This window comes from Centroberyx gerrardi, chromosome 3 (genome assembly GCF_048128805.1).
Source record: "Centroberyx gerrardi isolate f3 chromosome 3, fCenGer3.hap1.cur.20231027, whole genome shotgun sequence".
Lineage (NCBI taxonomy): Eukaryota > Metazoa > Chordata > Actinopteri > Beryciformes > Berycidae > Centroberyx > Centroberyx gerrardi.
In genome coordinates, this window is record NC_135999.1 from 11,725,343 (window position 1) to 11,731,342 (window position 6,000).

At 41.1% G+C, this 6,000-nt stretch overlaps 1 protein-coding gene across 1 annotated transcript in view; it reads right to left on the minus strand.

The window, feature by feature from the left end:
- rnf24 (ring finger protein 24) overlaps nt 1-3,757 on the minus strand; it is a 42,322-nt gene extending 38,565 nt beyond the window's left edge. Inside the window, exon 1 of the mRNA XM_071912967.2 lies at nt 3,430-3,757. The gene's annotated coding sequence lies outside the window, so the exon portion shown is untranslated. The remainder of the gene's footprint in view (nt 1-3,429) is intronic.
- Between the last annotated feature and the right edge of the window lie 2,243 nt (nt 3,758-6,000).

Below are 6,000 nucleotides of genomic sequence, written 5' to 3' on the forward strand. Positions count from 1 at the left end.
CAGATTTTGGAACTTCTCAAATAGTGAAACGGAGAACAGGGAGAACAGATATGCACATTTGGGGGTCTTCAACATTACCAAATCATGCACATATGTCATAGTCATGCACACAATTTAGAGTTTACACAAAATTTAGAGCTGGACAGAAACCTATTTGATCATGTTCAAGTGTACATTATGACTGCGTTATGTATGTTAAAGGCATTCAAACATCTGCTTAGCAATTACATAACTTCACTGAAGAGAGGGAAAAAAACTGCTGTTAAAGTTACACATGAGGATGCACTATTTAAGCCGTCCTTTTCTCGAACACAGTTTCCATTATTCTGGCCAAAAGGATGGGATAAGAGTTAAGCTGTGGCCTAAGATCAAGCTATGTTGCAGTTTAAGTTACTAACAAAAATGAAAACAGCCCTCAGCAAAATGGATTTGCTGTTAGAAAAACCAGTCCAGCTGCATTGTATTTACTTTTAAATGCATCTGTTTACATGCTGAATCATGTTTAACCTATGAAAGGTAGGTTATGGGCCTTGGACCATTTCTAAACAAAACATATTTTGGTTTATTATGGTTTTACAACTAATCGTACCAGTTGTAGTTTTAATGTCCTTAGCTTCATTTAGCTGAGACAGGGGCTGGAGGCAACATCGTCAGACACTATTTCTATAATCGGTTATGTAATCTATTATTGGACCATTTAACCTCTGCCCTCAATATGAGTGACCAAAGAAGGTTCACTATAGGCTACTTCACAAATGTTCAGTGATGTTCTTTACCGTTTTACTCTTAACAGGAAAATTCTGTAATTGGGATTAACGCAGCAAAAGCAATTACATCTCCTTTTTAGGTTTAGCAAGGAGGTGTTTAGGGTCAAGGGGTACACTGCTAAGATCATCATCCGATAGAGAAAGCCCTTTCATCAGAGCAGTATGTTTTTATATTTGGTGACAATGGGCCTCAAGAAATGCAGTTGACCCCCATATGCCCCAGGGTATCTATGGACCTGTTGCAAAAGTGATGTTAGAAGACCACTGACAAGTTAGTGGAAGACCAGCACCTCGTCACAGAGGCCCACTGATATGACTGACATGAACACATGAAAAACATGACTGTTAAGTGTCAATACAAGCTTTTTTATGATATTCATTTCAGTTTTCCTTGTACATTCTCTAAAATAATAACCTGTTATCTGATTAGTTTAAAAATGTTATGCTAATGCGCTAGACTTAATTACCTACCTTACTAACTAGCTAGCTAGGCTAGGTAATGTTAGGTAGCCTAAATCAACAGCTGTGTCAACAAATCCATGATGCTTCTTTTTCTTGATCATTTTTTTTTTGTTGTTGTAGTTGTTTTTGCATGTTTTAGCACGTTTACTACACTGCACGCATACTCTACATTACTAGCAACCTGGATGTCAGAGCTTCCCATCAGCATGTGAGCGCACAAGAAGACCTGCAGACAAATCGATGTGCGCATTCAGCTAAATTACCACACAACGATAAAGTAACGGACAAAATAAACTTGGGCAGGATGTTCACTGTGACGGATTAGCTATCTCAAGCAAGTTTTAAGTCTCTGCAAGATGATTTCTGTACCGCAAGGAAATGGCTGCCTGGAAACCAATGGCTGCCTGGAGGTAGTAAAATGCATTTAAAAACTAGAAGGGCACTCGGAGAGCGCAGACCTCCGCCAAGGTTCGTGCTATTATTGCTTGTTCGTGAGTCGGATCCGGATCCGCTCCAAAATTTTATGGGTTCTTCCTTGGCCCATGCTACACCCTTCCACGAAGTTTCATGAAAATCGGGCCAGTAGTTTTTCCGTAATCCTGCTAACAGACAAACAAACAAACGGCACCGAAAACATAACCTCCTTGGCGGAGGTAAATATAAAAAAGTATGGTATGCTTTGGAAAATGGCCGGTAGTAATGTAAAGTATGCGTGCAGTGTAGTAAGTGGGCTAAAAAATGAAAAAAAAAAAAAAATGAAGGTCCTTTAATTTTTGGTTGTCTATAAAATGATTCTTGTTCACCATTTTTCCAGACTTATTGGAACAGCTAACCACACAACAAAAGCTGACCATGGTGTTTGTAGTGTTGACAGCAGAAAGTCAAACTAGGCAATTGTGCAGGAATTACATGGTTGTCTCCCAACACGGCCGCTGGGAGGCTGCACGATGCTTCTGTATAGCCTCTCGGAGGACAAAAGTATTGAAGAATAGATACTATTAGATACCATTCGAGATACTTATTTGTTCTCTCAATAGCAAAGATGCTTAAAGGATAAGTGACATCTTTGGACATTGCACACAATAACAAGTCTGATTCTTAATTGCTCCCAGGGTAAGCACTCACTGTACAGTAAAGTGTACACTTGGTACACTTGGTTTCTGCCAACATAGGGGCTGCATGGTTCAGCTGTCATGCTCACAGGCCTGTGTGATAAGTGGGCTCTGAAAACTGAGCTAGTTTGCATTAACATCTAGGCTACAGTACAATATTACTCACATCTTGTAGGCTATTTTGGTATAGACCATTAGCACAGGCACACAATGTGTCACTTTCCACCCCAACTTCCAAATATTTTACTAAAGAAATATGTGTGTATGCAGGCGGATGCAGTACACACTAAAACCTGGGTGTTTTACAGTACAGTCACAGACTTGTACTGCTGAGTAACTCCACTGACAGGATTAGATGGCTCACTCATGGGCCGACACAATGCTGACAATGTTGACGGAAACACTGCGAGTAGGGCGTGCTAGCGTTTAGGGTTAGCCAACAAGCTAACCATGCGTTTCCACGCAAGGGACACTGCCCGGCTGTGATTCATTGAGTCACTGCATAATTACAGTATGAAGTGACTTTACACCATCATGGCTGCACTTTTTGTGCAGGCCAGTGTAACGCACTGACACGGGGTAAGGTGCGAAAAATGCATGATTGTCATGGTGATAGCAATGGGTCATCATTGTGCCGGTGTCGAGTTGCCTTTTCCACTGGACGCAGTGAATTAGCTTTAATGATTTAACTTATATAACAGAGCAAGACTGGCATCTCTAATCAGTGCCTAGTTTGCCTTATCTCATGACGGGAGACAACTGGGCGTAGGCTCGCTTGCTAGCATTACGGTTAGTGTTAACGGCTAACCTTAAGTTAGCTAGAAATGACAAACGTAACTTGACTCAGTCTACGGTCCAGATTAAATATTAATTGCATGGCCTTGACTCTATCACGAAATAGTCGCGCATCGTCTGGCGAGTCATATATTGAATGTCAGACTAAACTAGCAGACAAAAGATTGTGCGACTTTGGTTGTGAACTGGAAAATTCACAGCATCAATGCGTGTTGCCAAATTCGGCAGAGCCAACGTAGCCGTTAACGTAAACGTTAATGTATGAGGGGCTTAGAGGAAGATCATCCACTCACCAGCGATTCCTTCAGCCTTAGAGTATTCTTCCCGTATGTATATCTTCAGACACACAAGGTGTAAAAAAAAAAAAAAAAAAAAAAAGCAAGTCAATACAAATCGAAAGGGACGGCTATTCGGGGGACAAAAACAGTCTTATCTCAACGCGATCCAGCCCCTGTAAAGCGACTTCATCACACAGCCTCCGCTTGTGATGTTGTAATGATGGTGGTACGGGGATCTCGCTGCTGGGTCCGAGTGGGAAACGGAGAGAGCTGTCGCTGGCCGACGACAAACAAAAGCGAGGGACAGCGGTCACTGAACTGCGGGGGGAAAAAGCTCCTCTAAAATGACTTTTCTTGTGATTTCCAAGTCGTTGTCAGCGATGGGAGTTATGGTTGATAATCTGAACGGTTCGCACGTAGCCCACGACGACTAGATCCCACCTCCTCCCAGTCGGTTCAACATACACAGACCGATGCGCGTATTAACGTTAGTGGTTTTGAGGACAGCGTGTACGAGGCGAGTGATGCGAGCATTAGGGAGGGGATGCTGCTGCACATGGTCACGTAGATGATCGCAACAGCGGCATGCAATGTTTATTCATGTCTGGTTGCTGTAGTTAACTGTATGCTGTCAGTCTTTGTCAGTGACGATGATGATGATGATGATGCTCTACTGCTTCATTAACCAGGAGAGCTGATGTATGTCTCTGAAAGATGCAGTAAGAGCATGCATTGTTAGAGAGGGCCTCTGACTGCAATTGACAACGTATTTTCCCTATGTGTTTTTGGCAACTTGCAAGTCCAAGACATATAGGCAACAATTTTATTTCGAATCAATGGCATCTGCATGTGCAAACACATTTTGAGCAATTTTGTACATTTTGAAACAACACATTCTGAATCTGTGAAATGTATTTTTGCAGCATGGAGGGATATGTAGGTAATCAGACTGCAAAGATAAAGTAATCGTCAGCCCAGGTAGTTTCCAAGTCAGAGAAATTTTTTTTGTAAATTCAGTTGCAAGGTAGGACCAAGTTCAAGACTATTTATCCGAGCCAACGTTAGTATCGGAGGACGGGGTAGCTCACTCTCGTACCACCGCTGTGGCGCTTGGTTCGGGACCGTCAATAAGATACTGAGCAAATGGAAAAACTTTTTTTCCAGTAGCTTCAAGGTCACATGACCTACTGACTGTAAATCAATATCAACATGCAATCTCAGTCTACAAGATCTACAAGAAAGTGTGTTCTACAAGAAAGTGTAGGCCTACATAAGGCATGTTGTTATTTTATTATTATTTTTATAGCTTGCAGGTCACATGACAGTGACTCAAAACCAATATCACAGTATTATACTAGGCTACAGTCTATATGAGGCACACACCACTTACATTTGTCAGTAACTAATTCATTTATTTCAAACTAGCCTATAAATATTTTATTGTCAATAACTGCTTCATCTATTTCATATAAATGTTGTCATGAAAATATAATGGCATTTTTTTCAATAGCTTCCAGGTCACATTAGCATTAGTTTGGTAGCTAGCTAATTATCACAGAATCTTTGAAACTGTAGCTATGTCACACCGTCTCCCGCGATGCTGACGTGTCATCAGATAACAGCATCACGGGAAAACTCGGGGTTGGGGAATCTTCTTCTTTCTGTGCATCTGACATTGCATTTTTCTTAGCAAGAAGGCGGAATTTCCAACTTTCCGACATGTCTGGAACGCAGCATTAAAGCGTCTCAAAGCCACAAGCAGCTACCTGACTGCCCTTTCTGATGCATATTAAGATACAAACCGTATGGGGCAAACAGGCCTATCAGGCGTTAAGCCCTTTTGTGGTCCGAGTAGGTGTGAAAGGTAGACTGTAAGCACCTAGGTTGGAATGGTCCACTGAACCCAAACTAGGCTTAGGTTAGGGTTAGAGCACATAAAAACACCTTAGGCCAACATTACTACCAAAAATGGTAGTAATGGTAATCTTAAAGTAGTTTAGTATTGCCCAGAAACTCATTACTTTTGAAGCTCAGTCCTTATTATTGAACCAGCCCCTAAGGAGAGCCATACTCTAGACTTACACATCATTCGCTATAGGCTGTGAATGTAGAATTTTGGTGAAATTGTACTTTGTTAGGTTTAGCAGAAAATACACACATTTTAACTATAATGTTATGATTCCTCAGGCCTAGACCCTATAACTGTTTGAAAAGTTTTATTTATTTATTTTTGCCAAATGTCATATTGACATATTGGCATGAAATAGACAAATGAGCCCTTGTTATCCAGAGGTGATTTGGGGGATTTTCTTGATTGTCTCAGACACCTCATCAAGATGCCTTCAAATACCACAATACTGATTAATCCCTTGTGTCATTTAGACCCTTGTCTGTCGCACTATAGGTGAGAACAAGTTTTCCCATAGTGAGACTCTGTTTACTCAATCTCTGCCTTGGGCTATAAGAAACTCTTCTTTATTTCTAATATTAGAGTATGGTAACTGACAGTTAAAGATGTGTGAGCTTGGTATGAAACATTTGCTGTAATTCTAGATCCTCACACCCCAACACACACACACACACACA